The sequence below is a fragment of the Lissotriton vulgaris genome, chromosome 5 (assembly GCF_964263255.1).
Source record: "Lissotriton vulgaris chromosome 5, aLisVul1.2, whole genome shotgun sequence".
Taxonomy (NCBI): domain Eukaryota; kingdom Metazoa; phylum Chordata; class Amphibia; order Caudata; family Salamandridae; genus Lissotriton; species Lissotriton vulgaris.
Window position 1 is genome coordinate 233523023 of NC_141693.1, and position 24089 is coordinate 233547111.

The 24089-nt window shown below is 44.5% G+C and overlaps 1 protein-coding gene across 2 annotated transcripts in view; it reads left to right on the forward strand.

The window, feature by feature from the left end:
• Positions 1 to 24089, forward strand: part of TPRN (taperin) — a 177600-nt gene that overhangs the window by 136927 nt on the left and 16584 nt on the right. The window lies entirely within an intron of this gene.

A 24089-nucleotide genomic window follows, 5' to 3' on the forward strand; every position in this document is an offset into this window, starting at 1 on the left:
TATCATTGTATTAAACAATATTTATTTCGGACTGAAATCCAGTTCCAGCCTCTGATCTGAGATGAGCGTACGTCGTAAACCAATGTTACTATGGTATCTTTAATCCATGTATTCTTTCCTCCACCATGTGGTGTAATATGTGCATACTTTTTTTTCCATCCCTCACAGCACATCCTAAAAACCTTCGATGGTCATTCACATGCTGTACTCTCTAATTTCCATTTTCACTAGTGTACGTGTTCCATATCTGGGTTACTGAGGCTGGCAGACTATTAAGCAGCAAAGCATGCTTTAACCTACGTTCCAACATGATGTAGTCATCAAATGCATATTGTGGCAGTGAGTTATTTGACTTGGGGGGCCATGAGACAAAGGACAACACTCCATCGCAAGCCCTTCTATTACAAACCTTATAAAAGAAACACAATTTCAGCATGGTATTTTATGCTTCTCGCTGCATGAGTAGATTGTGTCAGAACATAATCGTAGGTTGTTTTTTTGAAGACCTTTATTGAATATATTTTCTGAGGCAACAAATACAGAGCAGGGCCTATATCCCACCGGGCCGGCCGCTTCAAATTTACTAGTCCTCAATATTCTTCGTTAGTACACAGCCTTATGGCCGACAACCCTGGGGTGTGGCGGCGTATCAGAAATTGTGCCCTTTATATCATCCTCCACTTCGTGTCCATCACGTGTTAGGTCTATCGTTTTATTGTTTTTGTCTGCATCAAACCATAACTCGAAACTGCGGTCAAGATGGACAGTCACGCTCCGTGGTTATTGCCATGTCTGCTTCTACCCATTGATTAATATCATGCGTGTACAGTAATATAAACAAGAACTCTGTCCCACGCCCAGTGTTGCACTTAGGTTCTCCCTCGAACTGTTCCACCCCCCACCCCCTCTATACTTCCTCCTCGTCTTCATCTGAGCTGACATAGTCATCCTCCGGTAAGGGATCACATAACTCTCCTCTGTATATATTCCATGCGGCCCACACTTTGTTCCATTTATGGGGACAGGCCCTAAGCACATATACCGCCCTCTCCGTGAACATTAATAGGTCCATGTTCCTACTCCATATGGATACCGTGGGTAGTTCTGCTGCCCCCCATTTTTTTGCAATGTCTCTTTTGGCCACCATAATAGCCAACGTGGCCCATATGAGTCCATACCTTGTCAGATCGTTCGGTTCCCAAATATTTAAGAGGCACTTGCGCGGTTCAGGTATGAGGGAAAGTTGAAGTGTTTGCGAGATAGTGCGCATGACTTGTCGCCAGAACTCTATTATTCGGGGGCAGTCCCAAAGTGTATGGAACAGTGTACCTTCTGCCCCGCAGCCGCGAAGACAGAAGGGGTGTGGCGTTCTGTGTATCCTGTGTAGCATGCATCTCGTGTAGTAAATGCAATGTATGATTTTCAGTTGCACCAATCTAAATTTCGCCGAGATGCCCACTTCTTTCGGGGATGCTAGCACCTCGTTCCACTCAGAGTCGTCATTTGCCTGTGACCAAGAGCACAGGGGTGCTCGAAACGTGTTGGGCTTTACATGAACTGAGAAGGGTTTGGCACTTGCGCAAAGAAGCTTTCCTCCCATTAAAGGCAGTCAACCTTTTGCTGTGCGGCGTCTCCTCATTGGGCTGTCTTTTGTGGTGGAGATATACATATATATAGATATAGATATATTCCAGACAGTAACCCCTACTGGACTCCACAAGACCTGTGGAAGGTGGCGCGCATGCTGGTAGAGCACCCGGCGAATCAATCATAACAACCATCCACAAAATGTGCCTGCTCTCAGGAAAGAAACAGAAACAAAACCATCAAGGTGGCTTTTGTTTCCACAATGCGTTTCACCTAATTCGAGGCTTGTTCGCGTGAAACGAACAGCCAGCATTGCACAGCGTAAATAGTGTTCGAAGCCAAAATGATCACAATCAACATAGGACTAACATTGTAAGAATAGCGGACATATTGGAATGTTGTAAATTGGTGCTAAGACACAATCATGTCAAGTAGCATCTGGGTATGTTGTCGAAATCTCACATGTCTGGTATTGAGATAGTGTTTGCAGGCTGCTATGCCCTGTCTATACAGCAGGACTTCTACTTTGTTACTCGGTGTGTGCCAGGATACCGCACTTTGACATCTGTTCTCCAGTGATGTGTTTGGTTAGTCTCCCTCCCCCCTCCGTTTCCCTTTACACTTCCTCTTCCATGTGTGTTGCCCATTTTAATTTCGGGACAACACATGCTTTTTCTGGTACTTGCCAATACCGAAGCAAGAGGTTTGACCTTTTGAGGCCACTGTGATAGATATGTGTGCATTATTTTGAGAAGTATCCTGTGGGATCGCTTTGTCTTTGTATTTACCACCCGGAAGTCACATGTTCTTGACACAGGCACCCTTTGTACTCTCCATATCGTATCAATTTGTATTGGCCTCTTGAACATGATTGGTCCAGTAGCGGCAAATATCTGCAAGAGGAGAGCTTAGTTGTGTCAATATACCTTTATTGACAAACGACCTGAACGCGACTCAAGCATTTTGAGTGAGTCCAGAGTAGTCCACCATGTATGAGAGGGTGGTTTTAAGACGGTGCGGATGATATACTTTGCTTTGAGGGGATGTGTGATACTCATTCTCCAAGATTTATTATCTTTTTATATTTATCATGTATGACGACGGCAATAACATTATTGTGACACCTTTAAGAAACATCCAAACACGAGTCTTATTTTAGGACATTTTCAATTCGGCTCGAGATGTGTTTATTTCACAGAATAACGTGCGATACAGGTAATTTATTTCTGTAAAACAATGAATTACATGGTATTTTATTGTGTCTCAGCACCAATGTACAACATTCCAATATGTCCGCTATTCCTACAATGTTTGTCCTATGTTGATTGTGATCATTTTGGCTTCGAACACTATTTACTCTGTGCAATACTGGCTGTTCGTTTCACGTGAACAAGCCTCGAATGAGGTGAAACACGTTGTGGATTAAACAGACACCTTGATGGTTTTGTGTCCGTTTCTTTTTTGAGAGCACGCACTATCTATCTATCTATCTATCTATCTATCTATCTATCTATCTATCTATCTATCGACATTGTGTTTGAACTTCACCTGCAATGAAGGGCGCCGAAGAAGGCAGGCCAGAGGGGAGATCAGGGAGGAACCAGCTTTAAATCAGGCAGGCCTCCGACCTTTTCTTCTGAATGGGTGTTCTTTCATATATATATATCTATATCTATCATCCCGACGTTATCCGGGTATGAATTGCTGCCGGCCAGTAGTATATTGTTTTGTAGGATTTCGTTTTGATAGCATTTCTTATCGGTGACAGGCCTGTGAAACGCTCCGATTCACAGTGCACTGCTGATGCACGAAAGTTCAGTAGTGTGTGAACTCGAGTTTCCCTACTTTATTTTTCCTTGCAATATTATATAGCGCGAACTCGACGGCATGGCATGAGCACCATTTACATTACAGAAGAACATTCATTTGTGGTAGGCACGGGGAGACAAAGCGATTTGCCTGGAATCACAGGATGTTGAGCTGATGCTGAGATTCGAACGTAGCTCCTCCAGCTCAAAAGTTCGCAATTCTAGAACTTGTGGCGGGAGGTGTGTCTAAAAGTGTATGTCGGTGCTGGCCATCAATGAGAGAGACCTGTGCATTTTTCAAATGGGCGGGGAAAAAATAAGAGTATGTTGCTGGAGATGTGGGCCGCCGTGCCACCAATGTACTTACCGGGGGAGGGTAAACACCCATTATTCCGCAACTTTCTTTCCGCATACCATCACTCCGCATACTTTCATTACGAAAGTACCATGACCCCGCAATGCCATTATAACGCATGGCATTACATTTTATATGCTTTTAAAACGCATACATTTACAAAGAAATTCGTTGTAAATGCATGAATGGTAAAAGCATGTTTTTTTTTAAAGTATGGGTATAGGGGTATATGTTTTGGGGTACTGAGTTATATGTTTTGGGGTGTTTGGGTATTTTAAGGGTTGAGATATAGTTTTGGGTTATGGGGTAGTTTTAGGGTTAGGTATGGATTTGGGGGTACAGGGGTATTTTTAGGGTTCAGGGCTAGGTTTGGGTTTTGGGGTATATGGGTATTTTTAGGGTTCGGGGCTAAGTTTGGATTTGGGGTACAGGGGTATTTTAGGGTTCAGGGCTAAGTTTGGGTTTTGGGGTACAGGGGTATTTTTTAGAGTTCAGGGCTAGGTTTGGGATACACGGGTATTTTTAGGGTTAGGTTTGGGGTACAGGGGTATTTTAAGGGTTCAGGTCTAGGTTTGGGTTTTGGGGTAGAGTGGTATTTTAGGGTTCAGGGGTAGGTTTGGGTTTTGGGGTACAGGGGTATTTTTAGGGTTCAGGGCTAGGTTTGGGTTTTCAGGTACAGGGGTATTTATAGGGTTCAGGGCTAGATTTGGGTTTTGGGGTACAGGGTTATTTTTAGGGTTTAGGGATAGGTTTGGGTTTTGGGGTACAGGGTATATTTATAGGGTTAAGATGGGTTAGTGTTTAAGGGTGTTGGGGTATTTTAACACCTTGGCTGCTATGGGTTTTCCCGCTGGGTGCTGCAATATCAAGATCCCCATTATTCATGACAAAGCCAGCTCGTCATAAGCGCAGGGCAGGTAACACCCATGACGAGCTGGCTTTGTCATTAGCGTCGAAGGGGTTAAGGAGTAAGGGTGGGTTATGATTATGGTGTGCAGGGGTATTTAAAGGGAGCAGGGTGGGATTAGCACACGGTATGAGACGTGGCATGAAGGGCGGAACGTACCACACACCCCCAGCGTTTGTCACTCCCACAGCACAACGCAGACACACCCAAAAGGGACTACTTTGCTGGCACGGTTCTTTTACCTTTTAAATGTATATGGTGGGCGTCTGCATAGCCTATGTCCTTCTGCTGCAACTGCCCTTTCCAAAGCTGTATTGGGTGTTGTGATTGGTGCTGTGGTTCCTGAGATTACCCGCCTCAAAGGATTGGGCTCTCTCTTTATTATATTAGTATGGATATATATATCTATATCGTATCTCAGTAACGGCACATACATTAAGCAAAGAGCTCACTCTTCTCCTACAGGAGTCCCAAGGATACATATGACCCAGACGAAGCACATACATGAACAAAAACAAAGTTTCTCAGTTCTATAGATCCGGGTGATTCTCCAGTGTGGCCTGTCCTGGCGCAAATACTGGACAAAAGCATACACAATTCCGAAGACATTTTCTTATAGATCAACAACCTATCCCTCCCGTTCGGTCAAAGGGATCTGTTGTGCAGGAATCCAGCATCCTCTTCAGCATGTCAACCCATTCTGCCAGTCCCCCATATCTGTTTCATCATGCCTTGTTCTTTTAATGCGCTGTCCATCCGCCAGAGCCCATTCCTGGAGATCTTGTTAACACTTCCCAAGCACGGGAGGCTGTGGCGCCTCCCAGTGTTTCGCCATGCCGTGTTTCGCCAACACTGTTCCCAGCGCTAGCATGCCCAGCCTCGTTTTATGACCTTTCTTGAGCGGAAATACACCAAGTAAACATTTCTTCACTGATGCCTCCAGTGTCTCCCTCGTTGCGTGTGACCGGCAGCGACGTACCGGGTCCCAGACCGTGACTAGTATGTGTAGACAATTGTAAAGGGCATGCCTGAAAGAGGCCCTCTCGTCCCCACATCGCTCACACACGGCACATCGCTAAGGGTAAATCCGAGCCAGCCTCCGTGGATGGGAGATAGGTTTTGGTGCAGGCAGTGGAATTGGATTCCTTGAACCCTGGCATTCGGGAAGCCACTCTGACCGCTCACAAGCTCTCCTCCATTCCCCTAAGATAGCGGTTCGGGGCTGTCTTGTCACCTCAGGTAGGCCCTGTCTGTGTTCACCCACCCTGTCTATGACCAGGGCTGTTAAATATAGGTGCATGGTCAGTGGTCGACCCCCCCAACCCCCCCTTAATCCTACAGTTGTTTCAGAACTGAGTGCTGAGGAAATGTCAGTCGCACTCTCCGCGGCGCGTGTGCTATCCGTGCATCTTGTGTAAATTGCCCAGGTCTCACCACGCACCATTCTTGGCATTGTACCAGGGAGAGATCTGCTATTCAAGTACAGGCATCCTGCCATATTTCAACCCCCTTCTTTTCCAGGTAAACAAGGACATATGCTGTTGCAGAACCTGGAAGGGTCATAGTGTCCACAGGGGGATATCCGAAGCAAATGGGCATCTCTTCAGTACCCTTACTACTGCTCTGTGTATTCGTTCCCCCATTTACCTTACCAGGTAGGTTATTCTGCCCATAAAAGCCACTTGGGAGAGTCTATGTCCTATGTGTACCCACCAGGAGGTATTTCTCGCAGTTGGGGCCTTCCCCAAACCAATGTGCGGCATGTTGAAGGCGGGGTGCTGCATAGTACAGGAATATGTCTTTCGACCCCCTTCCACCCTAGGTAGTTTCAATTTTACCCTGCTGCGTTTGCCCGCCCAAACCAGATCTTCGAGCAAGACCTCCACCAGCGTCGCCATGGGAATCAGACACACAGTATTCAGGAGGCATAAAGGCATCTTGGCAGAACCACAATCTTTGCCAACGAGATACGACCCATTATGAGCAGCGGGAGAGTCTTCCAAAACTCCATGGAACTATACAGACCTGCTACCACTCTACCCATATTCCATCAAGCAAAAGATTTTAAATACATTTAAAAAAGAAAGCGAAAGAGATAGTGACTTGTATAAAGAGGTGTAATAAATTCTTATCGTTCTGCCAAATGAGTGGAGTGCTAACTTTGCACTTTACACCAGAGCGCGGCTTGTTGGCAGATTAGACATTGATTCTTTCCATGAAGTATTCACTGCACTTCATGAGGGCATCCTTCGCACTGTGGCCTGTCCTAACTAAAGACCTACAGAAATGCCTCCAGGATATTATTATTGTTAAAGAAGAAAGTTTCCACTCGGGGCTGTGCACGAGAGTGGATGTAATGAAGGTGTTCGATGGAGAAATATTTCTGAGCCGGGTTCGAGTAAAATGTATTTATTTCCCTAAAGATATCGAGGTATCCCAGGCTTCAGTTATGTCTGGATGTTTAGATCCACAACTCGCCAGGCATATCTTGCTCTGTCGGAGTAGTTTTCTGCTGGAATTCCTGCTTTATTTATCTAGGGCGTCCGTTTTTTTATTATATTTAATTATTAGGCATTTCCATCTGTAGTTTATTTTTTGGTCTTTTTAGGTTTATCCGTGTTTATTTTGTGTTTTGTATAATGAACATTTTTAGTATATTTCCATGTGTATTTAACCATTAAAGTACACTTGCCAATTGATATCGGATTCATTTTAGTTCTATAAAAGCCATATATAATGCCTGTCTCACACGCAAAGCCCTCATAGGACACTAGTATATTCGTGCAAACGTGTCATTTACAGTTTTTAAAAGCTTCATAATCAAAACGTGTCCGTCTGCTCAGCCTTTGGCCTAGTAGTCATTTATCTAACAATATTTATTTCGCATTAAACATCACTCAAGTGAACGCCTATTTTCTGTTTTCCCCCATGTTTAAAAATAAATACAAGTCATGAAATAAGTGGTTTTCTGTATGTATTTATCTGGAAAAATCAGTGAAAGTGAAAAAGGGAAGCCCTAATTTTATCACTGTTCTGGTATTTGGGATGGGACTTCTAACTGAGGGCCAGTTCCTGGATTTGATAAAGAATAATCATTTTGCCTCTTATCCACCTCAATGAGCTTGACTGTTTTTGGTTTTTGGCTTTTGGCTTGTGTGTGTTTGGTTTCGGAGTTGCCGGGAAATCGGATTGCCTATCGGCAGCATATTTACTGGAAAGGATTTGGAACACAAACAAGCATTGACAAAGCCAATAGGCCTTGCTGTGTCAATGTTTTTTAGCCATGTTGTACAGCAGTGCAGCTGCTGTGCAGCATATCTAAAAGTTAAAATAAATAAATAAAAGAAAAAAGTTTATGACTCAGTCAATGCTGGCCACTTTATAACGCATTTTTTTGCATTCAGTAATGCTGTATACCAGCCCCACAGTTGTACAGCATGACAAAGAAAACATCGGCAAAGCCAAATAGCTCAACTATCTGTCTTTTCAATTTTTTTGTTTGAAAAAAAATTTGATTTCACCACTAGAGGGCAGAGTTGTGCATATAAAATGCAAACAAAAACATTGAACTAGTAGCGCAATCACAGCGGTAGCACCAAAGGACACTGATTAAAAATCAACCAATCTGTACTTGGTCCATGCGCCACATAAAGAAATGGAAGTAACGCTGGAAACGCCCTGCGAAATTGGAAGGCAGCAAAGAGTGATAATGATACCAACAAATGTAAGTAACGGGTGGGCTAAAGGACCCTTTTTTGAGTTTTAAAGATTTTTTTATTATTAAACACAATAGATCGTTGCCAAGCGACAGTGTATTCGCACTGCCTGCAGGCAAGACATAAAAATGTAATGGCACTAGGACATGTAAGGGTGTGCAAGTTCAGCATTCCGTTTCTGACGAGGACAGTGACTTGGCACAGAATGGTGAAACTGCGACAGGTTTCACGAGGGTCGGATTGTTACCTCTGACACACTTGGTGAGTTTCAGTCAGGACAGTGTGTGATCTCTTCCTGGTAAAAAACAATATTCTGTTTTTGTACCTGAGCCAAGACCATTGATTGCTATGTGAGCCAAGCTTTGTTTCTAACCTTGATCAGCAGTTTAATTGCTAACAATTTTGTGTAATTTCGCTTTCATGGGAATGACACCTCGTGCTTTGGGCATATGTGGTGTGGAACATCCACCACAGTTTTCAGTGTTCAGATCACACACAGCAATCTCTATATTTCAGAGGCAAGAAAGCCATGTATTGTTCTACATGTACTATAAAGGAGACTGGCAATAGGTGATAGAAAAGTAGGTATCTGACACATACCCACTTTCTCGACCCCCACCTCCAAAGTGAGTAGTGGAAGAAATGCCGCTGGCCCTGGAGGAAAGCCATGTGAAAAGCGGGGGAATTAGACACTCTGGGATTAGACATGTGTTTTGTGTTGGCCGGGCATTGAAATAGCAAACCATACCTGGGGAAATGAAGGAGGATGGGGAATTTAACATTTGAAAATGCGTGCATTGGAAATAGACAGGTCATGTGTGCAATCTGTGGATGTGAGCAGGCGAATGATAAAATCTCTATCAGTCGCCAGCATGAAATTTCCCATTTGATTGGAGTGAGCATGGATGATAAATACAACTGTTGCAGGATGGGTATTCTTTTGATTGTACTACACTTTTGTGTGTATGCTATGTACATTGCGAGTAAATTCATATATAGGTCTTATTGTGCTTGTCACGTAAGACAAACCACATAGGAACCTCCCCTCCTAGACTGCATTGGAGGTTGTAGCTGGTCCTCCATGAGCAATGTGAATCCATGAGCACCCAAGTAGATGCTTAGATGTGGCAGTGATCCTTTGCAGTGAGTCCTACGGCCAGAGGCTCTCCACTCATTGAGGGACCCAGAATCACCATTGCGATTTCATAAACTTTATTCGACAATTAAGTCATAAAAGCGGTACATAAAATACATATTTTGCAATAAAATTACATACATTTTTTTACAATAAATATTTAAAAAGAGATTAAACTTCAAGAGACTATTGTCGAATGCCTTGTATCCTTAAAACTCGTCAATATATATACAGTTCAGGGTAATATACTCAAAGCTCGATTAAAATTGATAATCTGCTGTTTGATCAAAGATGGATGAAATGGGAAGGGGTTTGAGGCTCAAATTTACAGAGATCTTAGTCCTCTTTTAGAAAGGTCCTGTCTTAAATCTGCTGCGATACCCCAGGCGATTACCGGTCTGTTTCACTTGTTGAACGAGTTAATTGATCTACATTCCATACATCACTTTCTAAATACATCTTCTCTTTCTTGGATAAATATTTTCTGAAACCAGTTTCCTTTGCTTCAGTTTGCCATTGCCGCTCGAGGACTAGTGTGTCTGAGCACCCACCGACTTCATATTTAAGATTGTTCTGTTGTGAAACACGTCTTATTGTTTATTATGCCCTTAACAATGCTTGTCGAATACCTTTTTATTAAAAAGACTTGTCTGTTATTACTCTCAGGCCTAATCACTACTCCTTCTCAGTAATATGTACCTTTAATTAATGCGGAAAGTCAATCATTCGACTCCGAGACTTTCGATAGAAGCAGAGCGGAGGCTACATTTAGGCCGTAATAGATAGGTACATTAGAGGCAGCACATCACGGGTGACAAAATGGCAACCAAATGCCACAAATGTGTCCCTGTTGCTAGGGGACTTGGGAGGGGGTGAGGGGGACGACTTTTGTTTCCGGCTGTCAAAATCCTGCACTGGCTCTGTGTAGAAACACTGCATAGATTTGGGGCCTAGACTGCTGGGCGCTGTGATGGGCAGCAAACCCAGGAAAGGAATTATGTTTTCTATACAATAATCCACTTGAATAAATGTATCCACTTGAATAAATGTAATCACCTTACCTGTAAACATAACCTTTATGGTGTTGCCGATACCATTAACCTCTTAGCTGCGTCGAACGTTCAGCACCCAGTGCTGGACGTTCGAATAACGAGCGCTGGCCCGTCGGCCAACGGTCGCGCGCAGCTCTGGCAAGGTTGTGCTCGGGACGACCGTTGGCAGACAGCAGCGCTTAAGGGGTTAAGAGCACAAACCTGGCTTGTCTAGAAAATGGGAGGAACCTTGGCTAGCCCAATTTTGCAGCATCTAAAGGTTCCTTGCAGGAGATGAGGTACAGTGGGTTCATTGAAAGTTCAAAGATTATGAAATCGAGAAAAATAAGTTTGCCAGGGAATGGAACAAACGTAAATTGCCCTTGTTAGGGGCATTCCACTTTCTACAGTTAAGGGGTGTGATACTTTGAACAGCTTCTAACAAACCACCGGCTTCGTTGAGGTTTAGCCTCAAGTGAGAAACCTGTGTGGCTAACTTAGCCCAGACTTGCATGTGGCCCCAAGAGACAGAACACTACTGGAAGTCTGACATCTCGAGTAAGGCAGCCAGACCACAAATGCTTGCGGTACAGAACTTGGAAGCAGAGGAGACTGCTGCTGCAGTGGGGGAGTGTCGTAATCACCCACATCAAGAACTGCCTGTATTTAAAAAGAGGATCATAGATTACTCCCAGGGACATAACAAGACTGAAGCTTGCAGACCAGTTGACCAGTTGACCACTTGCAACTGGCGTAGCACTGGTTTATTTTTCAAAATTGGAAGTGACCGACCCAGCCAACTTCCACACACTGGGCGTAGGTATGAGGATGGAACTCTGAGGAGTTTGGAAGATGTGAGCTGTACTTGTTGGCACCAGGTGACTATCACCCAGCCTCTCCGACCGTACTGAAGAAAGGAGCCACCCTACCGGTGGGCGTCCTACTGTCATACTGTGCTCGTGGAGTGGTAGGAGGCCTCCGGTAGTCATATAGGACTACCATAAAGGAACATTACTGCAGAATGGAGAGATGTGGAATTAAACTATTACTTTAAAACTGTATATCTTTTAAGTGACTGATTCAACTTTTGATGTTCTGGCTCTTTTTAATCCTAAAATAATTCTTAATTTAACTGAATTAGTCTGGGTGCTTAACTGAGTGATTTCTCGATTCAAGTGTTGTCTGATCAATAATGTGTATTCTCTGGAATAGCCTTACATCTTGGGCATGTTCTAATAAAGTGAAGACTAGGCTGCGAAGAGAAACGGTGTTTGCCTAAACTAAGATCGTTTTGCATGGTGGGTGAAAGTTTGCAACTGAGAAACCCAGCTTCATACAAAAGTGGACTCTGTCGTCTTAAGGAAGAAGCTCCATGCCTCCAGTGCAGCACTGTGAAAGGTGGCCGATGGTATATATTTGCACCGGTGGAGCACATTTTTGTTGAACACAGCCCATTTAGCCAATCCTTGATTGGCCAATGAGGAGGGTTTACAGACATTCTCTTATTGCCCCCACCATCAATGTCGGCAATGAATCTCCAGAAAAGAGTGTATGCTTAGCTGGAAAGGTTATGTAATCATGTCCTTTTAGCCAGGCAGGACTCTACAGTTAAGAGAATTATTTGGCAAAGGGGGGGTGAAATGCCAGATTGACATTACTATTGTAACTGAAAAATACCACTGCAAAAGGAATAAAAAATGTACATTGGAATCTATTTGAATCATCCAGAAACCTTGTGTTTTGTGATATTTTAGGACTTAAATGGTATGGGCGTGGATCACAATCACAGATTATGTAGTTTGAAAGGGACGTTTCATAATATCAGGTGAGAGGTCATGGGAGTGGCAGGGTTTGAGAAATTGTCTACCTAGTTCTAGTTATTAGCAGTCTTTGTGAAGAATTGTCACCTCAAATTGCATAGAGATCATGCTGCTTTCATCACATTTGGGTTCTTCTAAATATTAAGTGGGTTTATGTTTAATACTTTGAAAAGTCTTTTTGCTTAAAGTTGTACATTTAAATGAAAAATCGAAGGAAAAATTCAAGAAATAAAAAAATGAATTCAGTTCATTTCTTGCAGTGCATGTTGTACGGAAACTAACACTTTTTTGAACCTATATGATTATTTCCAGTGCTTTATTAAAAAAAAAAAAATCCATAGGCCATTTAATTAGAATACATATGTGTAACATAGCGGGTTTTTCATATTAACTAATAGTTGGAATAGTCCATTCACTTTTTCACTTAAATAAGGACTTGCCATCTGTCTTTCACTCTTCCACATGGGCTAGTTTTCGTTTTATGGGCATCTTCCGTTCTATCCCAGATTCTGCACTTGACAACACTGCTGGAGAGTTTTTTTTATCAGTTTGAAAAGGTACTTTGATTTTTTTGGGTGGAAAGTTGTTACATTTATTATCGACCGTAGGGAATTGTCAATCTATGGGTTGTTTTTCTTAATTTTATAGTTCCTTTCCGTACCCAGATTTGAAGTATTTCCAAAGTTTTTCTTGGTGTTTTTTAGTTGTTTTTGTCAGCTTGTTTTACATTAATTTGGGGACACCCTAATTTTTATCATTGTTTGCATTATTTTTCCTCACATGATTTGTTTACATAATGCTGGTAACTGTACATAAAGTTTGTTTAACTAGATCGTTTATTGATGAAAAAGTATAATTGTAGAAAGTAGGTCAGACCCGCCCGGTCAGTTGTTATTAAACAGTTCTCGCATGGCACTAATCCTCAGGCTCCAAGGTAGAGTAGAAAGCCCGGATGATTACTTCAACTGCGGCTGTCTCATTTAGCCCGACTACGTGGAAGCCTTTTAATTAAAAAAGATCACAGGGCTTTAAAAAACTCGCAAGAGGATGGAAAGATATTATTTACAGGCTCTGACGCAGCACATGTGGTCGTGTGTTGACACTGTTTTGTTGTGTATCTAGAAGTTGCTACACATTCCTGCAGGTGGGGGTCTCAAACTGTCCTTGGTGCGTTCAAGGACGTTTTTATCTGAGTTGCAGTTCTTTGGTATTTGAAGCAAAAAGGCCACTTATTCTGATTCTTATGTCTGCAGCTCTTTAGGTAGGTATGCATAGTGAAGGGAGCGAGCCATAACTGGATTTCTTTGGTCTAGGCAGGCTGCCTTGTTTCTCGCTTTAATTGCAAGACCGTCCTTGCTGTGAGCCTTTGACAATTGGGATTTTCTATTACAGTAAAGAAGCTGTGTCAAGTCAAGTCAAGTCAAGTCAGAAATTTATATAGCGCGCTACATACCCAGAGGGTCTCAAGGCGCTTGAGGAAGGGATGGGAATTACTTGTCGAATATCCAGGTTTTAAGTTGCTTTCTGAATGTTAGGTGGTTCTGAGTGAGGCGTAGGTGAGTGGGGAGTGAGTTCCAGGTTTTAGCTGCGAGGTAGGAGAAGGATCTACCTCCCATGGTGGTTTTATTGATGCGAGGAATGGTAGCAAGGGCTTGGTTGGAAGATCGTAGCTGGCGAGGGGGGGTGTAGAAGGAAAGTCGTTTGTTGAGGCATTCGGGTCCACGTTCGTAGAGTGCTTTGTGAGCGTGGGTTAGGAGGCGGAAAGTAATCCTCTTATTGACGGGGAGCCAGTGGAGGTTTTTCAGGTGGCTGGAGATATGGTCTTTACGCGGGATGTCTAGTAGGAGTCTGGCTGATGCGTTCTGGATGCGTTGGAGTTTTTTCTGGAGTTTTGCGGTGATACCGGCGTATAGGGTGTTTCTGTAGTCCAGGCGACTTGTAACCAGTGCATGGGTGACTGTTTTTCTGGTTTCGGTGGGGATCCAGCGAAATGTTTTTTTGAGCATGCGGAGGATGTTGAAGCATGAAGATGAGACTGCGTTGACTTGTCTGTTCATAGAGAGTGAGGAGTCCAGGATGATGCCCAGGTTCCGTGCGTGGTCCGTCGGGATGGGTGCTTTTCCAAGGGCCTCTGGCCACCAAGAGTCGTCCCAAGCGGAGGGGGAGGTGCCTAAGATAAGGACTTCTGTTTTGTCTGAGTTCAGTTTCAGACGGCTGTGCTTCATCCACTCTGCTACTTCTTTCATACCTTCATGTAGGTTGGTTTTGGCGGTGTTGGGGTCTTTGGTGAGTGATATGATCAGTTGGGTGTCATCTGCGTAGGAGATGATGTTGAGGTTGTGTTGGCGAGCGATGGTCGCGAGGGGGCTCATGTATACGTTGAAGAGGGTGGGGCTGAGTGAGGAACCTTGGGGTACGCCGCAGATGACTTCAGTGGCCTCGGACTTGAATGGTGGGAGGCGGACTCTCTGGGTTCTACCGGTGAGGAATGAGGTGATCCATTCCAATGCTTTTCCTTGGATTCCGATGTTTTTGAGGCGCTGTAGAAGAGTTCTATGGCAGACTGTGTCAAAGGCTGCGGATAGGTCTAGGAGGATGAGGGCGACTGTGTCTCCATTGTCAAGTAGAGTTCGAATGTCGTCTGTTGCTGCGATGAGGGCGGTCTCCGTGCTGTGTTTGGCTCGGAAGCCGGACTGTGAGGAGTCGAGGGATTTGTTGCTTTCGAGGTAGGCGGCGAGCTGGTTATTGACGGCTTTCTCGATGACTTTGGCCGGGAATGGAAGGAGCGAGATGGGGCGGTAGTTTTTGAGTTCGGTGGGGTCCGCTGTGGGTTTTTTCAGAAGGGCGCTGAGTTCGGCGTGTTTCCAGCTTTCCGGGAAGGTGGCGGAGTTGAGGGAGCAGTTGATGACGTCTCGGAGGTGTGGTGCTATGATGGAGTCTGCTTTGTTGAAGATGTGGTGAGGGCATGGGTCTGTGGGGGATCCTGAGTGGATGGAGTTAATCAGGCGGATGGTGTCCTCGGTGGAGATTGGGTTCCAGTCATTAAAGGATGTTCGAGGGGGGTGAGGGTACGCCAGAAGATTGGGTGGGATGGTCTCCGGGTTGGTTGTTGAAGCTGTTGTGGATGTCTGCGATTTTGTTGTGGAAGAACGAGGCTAGGGAGTCGCAGAGTGCTTGAGAGGGGGTGATATCATTGGAGTTTGCTGAGGGGTTGGTGAATTCTTTGACGATGTTGAATAGTTCCTTGCTGTTGTGGGTGTTGTTGTCTAGTCGGTCTTTGAATGCGGCTTTCTTGGCAGTCCGGATCAGTTGGTGGTTTTTGAAGGCGTCCCTGGTGCTGGTGTTTGGGTCTTTTTTCCAGGCCTTCTCGAGGGAGCAGCAGAGTTTCTTCGATTTCTTAAGATCATCGTTGAACCAGGAGGCGTTTTTGCTGCCAAGTTTGATTTGACGTTTTTTCGGCAGTGCTAGGATGTCGGCGCTGTTGGATAGCCATTGGGTGAGGTTAATCGCTGCTTGGTCGGGGTTTGAGGAGTGGGCAGGGGGGTTTTGAAGAAGCGATGAGGAGATCTGGTCGATGGTGATTTTGTTCCAGTTTCTTCGTAGAGTAGGTTGAGGTTGGTTGTGAGTGGTGGTTTTATTGTAGAAAAAGTTTACGCAGCTGTGGTCCGTCCACTGGAGGGTAGTGGTGTGACTGAAGGAGACATGTTTGCTGGAGGTAAAGATGGGGTCAAGTGTGTGACCTGCGATGTGGGTGGGCGTAGAGACAAGTTGTTTGAGTCCGAGGTTGGCGAGATTGTCCCGAAGGGAGGTGGTGTTGCTGTCGTTGCTCTTTTCCAAGTGAAAGTTGAGGTCTCCCAGTAGGATGTATTCCTCGGAGGGGAGGGCGTGTGGGGTGATGAAGTCGGTGATAACGTCGCTGAATTTTGCACGGGGTCCTGGAAGCCTGTATAGGAGGGTGCCTCTGAGTGTGGTCTTGGGGTCGGTGTGGATCTGGAAGTGAAGGTGTTCGGCGCTAGCGAGGTTGACGTCTGAGCTGGTTGAGATGCGGATGGAGTTCTTATGGACAATAGCGATGCCTCCTCCTGTTTGGTCGGTGCGATCCTTACGGATGATCTTGTATCCTTCCGGGATGGCAATGGTGATGTCAGGGGCTGATGAGGCGTTCATCCATGTTTCTGTCAGGAAGGCGACGTCGGGAGAGATGGTGTCTAGTAAATGCCAAAGTTCGATGTCGTGTCTGTGGACTGAGCGGGTGTTGAGCAGGATGCATTTTAGGTGGTTGGAGTCAGATATCTGATTTGTGTCCCTGGATGAGGATTTGATGTTGCTGCCGTCGAACTTGCAGTATTTGCAGGAGAAGGGACCATGGGTGTGTCCAGGAGTGGCTTGGACACAGTGGGGGAGTCGGCCGGGGTTAAGGGCTAGGAGGGTGGTGGCATCGTAGGTAATGCGGGGGAGGTGGGTGGTGCGAGGACCAGGGGGTCTGGCGCTGGGCGCGGTCCAGGCGCGGACGGGCGTAGACGGGCTTACCTTTGGTGCACCTTCGGCGCGACTGGGGCGCGATCGCTGCGCGTGAACGCTGCACGAGAGTGCATCTGTCATATATGGGTAGTGGGAAGGGGAGGGGCGAGGGAGGATCCGATGGGAGGCAGTTGCGTGGTGGAGGGGGCGGTCTCAGGGCAACAACAACAACACAGCAAATGGCGGCGGAAATAACACGCAAGCAGACCGAGTTTGAGGAAACTTGGAGCGTAATTGATAAAACACGATCCCAAACAGTGAACAAATGCAGCTTTCATGCACAAGGGTTAAAAAACATGAATATATGCAGGTACAGTTGCGCACAATCAGGCAGGCACGTTCGAGCGCTAAGCGAGGGCAGCAGCGCTATGTAATGCAAATGTGAAAGTGAGGAGAGCGGCGTTGGGAAGGCTCAGCAGCGCAATATCAACGATATCAGGCAGCTCTGGGTAGGAGTCAGCGAGGGCAGGAGGGAGCGAGGGAGAGCAGGTATAGACCCATCCTCCTCCCCCATCCTCTTCATGAACCTATTATAAAGGTGCAGAATTTGAAAGACCATCTGTTTCTATAGTTGCAAGTGATATTAAAGACTTGGAAGTCTGTGTTATCCATTTCAGAGCACAGTCTGTCATTTCGGGTCACAGGGAAATACTTTTTCTCGGCGAGGGACAACTCTGAGGTGTGTGGTGTTGCTAAATTCTGCGGAGACATTTCTAACCTCAGAATTAAGGCAGGTCTGTAAGCCTAACCGTATACAGACCTTACCCTTTACTAGTTCTTTAAAAACCCCAGCTGCCTTCTAAACACTGAGACTCAGCCCCTTGGGACCAGAGTCTCTTTCCCCCGTGAGGATGGTGGTTAATTTTTTCAAATTTGAGCATCCTCCTAGTTCTTTCTATGCTAGTTTTGTCATCTCATTTGTTTGGTGGGCTGGAACATGTTCCAGTATCTTCAGGCTTAGAAGATCCACATTTCTGTAGTATTTTTTTCTTCATAGCCTATGAATCATGGTGCTTCCTCCTGACTCTTCAAAACACACCCCCCGCATCCACCAACGTGTTTCACAGGGTCCATTTTTTGCTGCATTTCTTTGGAGCTTCTGTTTTTGATTTACATCTGGCACTGGCCCTTGGGCCTTTGCCTGCTTCACTGGTTCATATTCCTAGCTCCTACTAAGTGACTATTGGTCTTTGCTGTCTGCATCACTGTACCTTTAATGTCCCTCCCATATTATTAGCCTACCAACCTGCAAAGACACCAAGATTTTCAAGGAAGGAGAATTAATTTAGATAAGGTATCGGATTTGCTTTAACCCTTTACATGCTCATGACGAGCTCAGCTCGTCATGAGGCACAGTGGAGCTGTGCTGATGACGAGCTGAGCTCGTCATGAAATGATGTAAATCTGAAACCTTCAGCACCGGAGGGGAAAATGTGCAGCAGCGATGTGGTTAATGGCTTCACCCCAATATGCAATATGTTACAAATTGACATCATATTATCACTTTGTTGCTTAATTGGAAATCAGTAATACATAGAAAACAAAATCACACAATATAAAAGGTTTTACGTACAATAAAAAGGCATTCATAAAATAGGGGGCATCATTTTATTTGGAAAAAAATAAATATGTGCGGGGAGGATATTTTACTCCAGTGTTGCCTAAAGAAGAAAGCCCTTATGCTGCCCTTGCCTCTGATTAGACCAAAATCTCCACTGTCCCAGCCATGCATCCATTTAGTCCCCAATAAAACAACGAAGCGGGGCTCTCTGTGCTTCTGCATTGGAGAATCATACCCAGCTACTATGTAAATGATATATTTTCAGTAAATTGGGTTTCAGAGGCAGCTTCTTTTCCTTGATATCCACGGACACCCTGATCACCTCAGCATGGATCCTTTTCGTTGAACCGGTCAATCTTCCGAAAGGAAAGCAGGTAACCCTTTCTTGGGCACTCTCATTTCAATTAAAACCCCCCTGTTCTCCCGGATGCTTACACCAGGAGCAAACGTGCATGGTTTTGAGAACTCCTAATTGCATTTTGGCAAACCTTTAAAGGCAAACTTGTGCTGCATTGGATATAATATTAAGACCACATTTAAATGGACCTTTAATGTGATATTAAGGTAACATAAAGCACTAGTGGTTGATTTGTATTGTGTGAAAGGCGAGTTTGGCCACGCACACCTCCGCATAGACTTCCCAACATGGCGTTTTCTCTGCAGCCTCCCTGGGCCCTATTGGAGCAGCAGCGCAGAGTGTTTTGAGGAGAGACTACGGAGCACGACATGGCCCATGGGTATCTCCCTACATCCCTAGCCTTTACTATTCTTACAAGGATTGCTGAGCAGTAATAAAGAAGTCTTCTGTAACGACACAGGCATTTTCTCCATTGCTTCTGGTAAAGCTTCTCTCCCAGCCAAGAGCGCCGGAGAATCCAGTACAGAAACAAGTTGTTAAATAGGACTTCTAGTGGCTATCAGGAAATCAGTATCACCAGTACATATCGTCACAAACAAGCATACGCCCCACCTCTTTACATCCTGCAGTGTGGTGTTGTGCATGAACCCATTTTGGTGGCCTCCCTCCTGTAATGAACTATCACCTGCTAAAGTTTGCAAGCAGACTGAAATAATACCAGACGCAGCGCATTCTGTCAGCTGCGCCCGATGCGCAATCTTTATATTTCTCTGGAGGACATCTTGGACAGTCGGTCACCGTGGTCTGGAATTCGAAGGCCTGGAAATCCACACCACGTGCGCTGGTAACCACCATCTTGTGCGTCTCCTCAGAGCCATGGGATGAACTGGAATAACTAACCTAGCTCTTCATCCTGGGACCTCTCTCATCAGACTAGTTTCTGTTAACGCCGGTACCCCTCAACTCTCAAGATCGCCCCCACATTCGAACAACAGTTGTGAGGCTGGCGAGGGGCTGCTGCTGAAGACTGAATGGAATTTGTTATAAAACAGGGGCTGACCCAATATAGTCCAAGGACCTGGGTATTCAGTAGTATAGACAACAATTGGTCCTTGACATAATTTTACCATAGAAAATAATCATTACATTCGGTCAAGTTGATTTACTGCACACCAAGACTGAATCTATATTCTTAATAACATAAGTAATACTAGCCCACATTAACAAAAAATCACACAGTCAGTACCAATAAACCAATGGAACCGAAAAAGTCCAATCAGGACGGTCAGTTTAATATACAATATAACAAAGTTTGGAATTCAATGTATCTCTGTACATATATTTACATAGATAATGAACCAAAATACATTTTTATAAAAAGAGAACGTGCACAGAGAAAGAAGTAAAGTATTTTATTAAGAATATAGATTCAGTCTTGGTGTGCAGTAAATCAACTTGACCGAATGTAATGATTATTTTCTATGGTAAAATGATGTCGAAGACTGAATGGATTTAGAAAAGGGGGTGGTGATGAACAGAGTGTCTGAGTTAAACAGACCACTCTTACCCAATCCAAAGATCAGGGCTTGATCCATCACCGTTATTTATCTCACTGCCCCATCCCAGCTCAGAACCTGGCTATATGCAAATCAGTCTGTCCCTGGCCCAGTGCATCATGGGAACAGGGCAGACTAAACTACCAAGCCAATTCTTCACCAGAAAGGAGACAAGCTACCGGGGACCGGTTTCTGGCATTTCAGCCTTCTTCGGCCCGGCTTGCTTGAATCCTGATGGAGCAGTGAGAAAGGGACTCATGTCTGAGTATACCCTGCCACACCTATAGTGGCCAAAAACGATTTAGAAAAGGGGGTGGTGATGAACAGAGTGTCTGAGTTAAACAGACCACTCTTACCCAGTCCAAAGATCAGGGCTTGATCCATCACCGTTATTTATCTCACTGCCCCATCCCAGCTCAGAACCTGGCTATATGCAAATCAGTCTGTCCCTGGCCCAGTGCATCATGGGAACAGGGCAGACTAAACTACCAAGCCAATTCTTCACCAGAAAGGAGACAAGCTATCGGGGACCGGTTTCTGGCATTTCAGCCTTCTTCGGCCCGGCTTGCTTGAATCCTGATGGAGCAGTGAGAAAGGGACTCATGTCTGAGTATACCCTGCCACAGATAATGAACCAAAATACATTTTTATAAAAAGAGAACGTGCACAGAGAAAGAAGTAAAGTATTTTATTAAGAATATAGATTCAGTCTTGGTGTGCAGTAAATCAACTTGACCGAATGTAATGATTATTTTCTATGGTAAAATGATGTCGAAGACTGAATGGAAGCATGTTTGCCTCAGTGTGCTCGTCTCTGCTCTCCCATCTTTACTCTTTGTCATGCAATTATGTAGTCTATTTCCTTAGATTTTGTAATGTGGCTTACCTTTTGCACTGTTTTTGTCACCAATGGCTAAAGTGCAAGTAGTGTTTTGTGGGACAGTGGTTTTTCTTAATAGAATTACATGGAGTGCATCCAGATTTTGTCGCCCTATAGTAGAGATAAAGCCAGCTTGAATGTTGATTGTCAGCACAGGAAGGGTAATGAATAGCCTCTCGGGTTTCTTAGATCTAAAATTACAGGTATGTTTTACTTAAGTCCCATGGGTATTAACATCAGCTTATGACTGAACTCCTTAGTAACTTGCTGCCCCTGTGGCTGATCTCTTAAATCTACTTTGTGGACATGTGCTACCTACACGCTATGCAGCTCTTCAAAGGACACGAGGTTGACCACACAAAATAAGCAGAGTAGCATGTTTGCTTTCCTCCCACGCCTGCTGTTCTATTAATAAATGTGCCTTACCACACCTTCGTCCTCGAAACTAGGTGCAGCTCATCGCAATGTTTCTTAGATATTTGTTGTAATGCACCTAAAAGTAACCCGCTCTGCATCTGTTGTAATGCACCTAAAAGTAACCCGCTCTGCATCTGTAATCTTTCTCTTCGCCCTATCGTGGTGTCATTTTATGGTTTTAATGGTTAGCACTTTAGAGGAATGTGTGAGGAAGGACTTTAGTTGAATACATAGCACATTGTGGAGCTTATGCACAACTTTTCAAGCCTGGAGCTGATGTATGCGGTGGGTTAGGGTGCTTGCTGTGTGCTCGCCTGTGTTCTTGATTATAAATTTAGAAATCTGGAGCTCACCTATCTGGTTCAGTAAGGGGTCTGGCTGTGCTTGAAGCCACCTTTACAAACCTGAGGTGACCTATGCACCTTAGTTAGGGTGCTAAATGGGTGCTCTTAAGTGAATGAACACAACATTACCAACCTGGAACTGGTTTATGCATCTGCGTCATGCTCATGGCTGTGAATTCTACGTGCTTGAACACATCTCTAAAATCTGGCTCTGATTTGTGTGTTCTGGCCAGGGTACTGGATGTGTGCTCAGGTAGAGACGATTGATCGTTGTGTAGGTGACATGTTAATGTTTTTGGACTGTCGGTTTTTTTCTTTTTTGCTGCAGTATCGGTTTGTGACATTAACTAGGCGAAGCCTTTACTTCATTAATAATGCCCAATTTGACCATCTTTTGTAGCCCATACAGCCACCTAAATTGTGTTCAGGTGCTCATGTGGCCCTACAAGCCAACTGCATAAATGGTGAGATTGTGAGTGCGGTGGTGTGTCACAGAGCTACTCCTGTGTCAGCATACCGTGTTTGTATCTGTGATAATCATTAGAAAGAAAGCATGATATTCTGGAAACGCATTTTAAAATAAGTGTTTTGACTGCTGAGCAGCTGGTGTGACAGTAAGGCCTTCGATTTTCATGGTTATAAGAGATGAGTTATTTTTTGCACCAACATCCTATTTCGAAGATCTGATCTTTATACACAGCCCCATGCTATACAGCTTTGGAGGTTAGATGGCGCTTATGGGAAAGGAGATGGTTTGGCAAGGAACCCCGGGTCTCCTTTAGAGGTCTACTTAGCCAACCAGAGAAGCTGAAGGATAGGACGCTTCTGTTGTAGTTTAGGACTTTGTCTCTCTGAAATGGATCAAGCATGGGCACCAGTGTTCTCCCCGTTTTCAAAAGTGTGTGATTGTCTTGTGTTATAGGTGTGTCCATCCTTGGTCTTGTTAACGCAACGTGGTCATTGGATACCGGCAGTTACATGCTCTTTGGATTGGCGCTCAGGGCTCTTAGTGAACCATTGATGGGTGGGTGGCAGGGTGACTGCAACTGTTTCAAATTCTTTGGAAAGTAGCCGTGCCGGCAATCTTGCTCTCAGGCTAAACTGTCGTCAGTCTCCATTTGAGGCACTCCATGAGTGGGCGCAGCAGTCAAGCGAGAGGAGTCCTGTAATTTGCATTGCAATGTAATTGTATAAGGAAGGAAAAGGGACTTGAGCTGGTGCTAAATTAGCATCAGGAATTGCATAAGCAGGAACTTTGTCGATGGGCCTAGAAGTTGATCTCAGATCCAACTCCTTCAAGTGTCTCAACCAACGGTTAGCCCTTATATTTCGCCATATATGCAAGCAACGCACCTGTGACTCACCGCTCTTTTGTAAGATATTTGCTTGACTCTTACAGCAGTGTTGTGTAATGGATTGGTAAGAAATTAAGCCCTTTCTTATGATGTTGTTTTGTGAACTCTGATCTCGAGAAAATGCCTGGATGCGTGTAAGCATGGTAAATCATTCAGCCTATTAAATGCCTATTTTGTGCTCACATGTACCTCTTACACATGTTGTAAATGTCCACTTTTTAAAGAAATATAAAATACCATTGAACAACATAGGGATATAACTTCCCACCTCCTCCTTCAATTCTTCCTCTTTTTCCCCCTCCTTCAGCCTACTCCAACCACCTCCACCCTGTCCCTTAATAATTTTACCACCTTCTCAACTTCTCACCCATTCTCCTTTTATTTGTTAACGTTGATAGATCGGTTGATAAATGTGCTATCTATCTATTTTTCCTCCCCTTTTCTAGTTTAGAACCACACTGTTCGATTGTAAAGAGTCACCTTCATTTGTTTTTGGTGAAGTGAACGTTTCAGGTAGATCAGTGCGGTATAAAAATGTATCTATGATTAGGCTCTCAAAATTTGAGTTTATACTTAGCAAACATAGGCTGCTGACTTATTTTGTTAGGTCTTATTTTTTTTTGTATTTTTAATCTGCAGTGGTTTTTAGACGGTCTGTGTATTCCTCGTGCTGGAGCAGTATTTCAAAGGGGAATAACCCGGGTGAAAAATGTTTAAACCTCATGCAAACTTCAAACC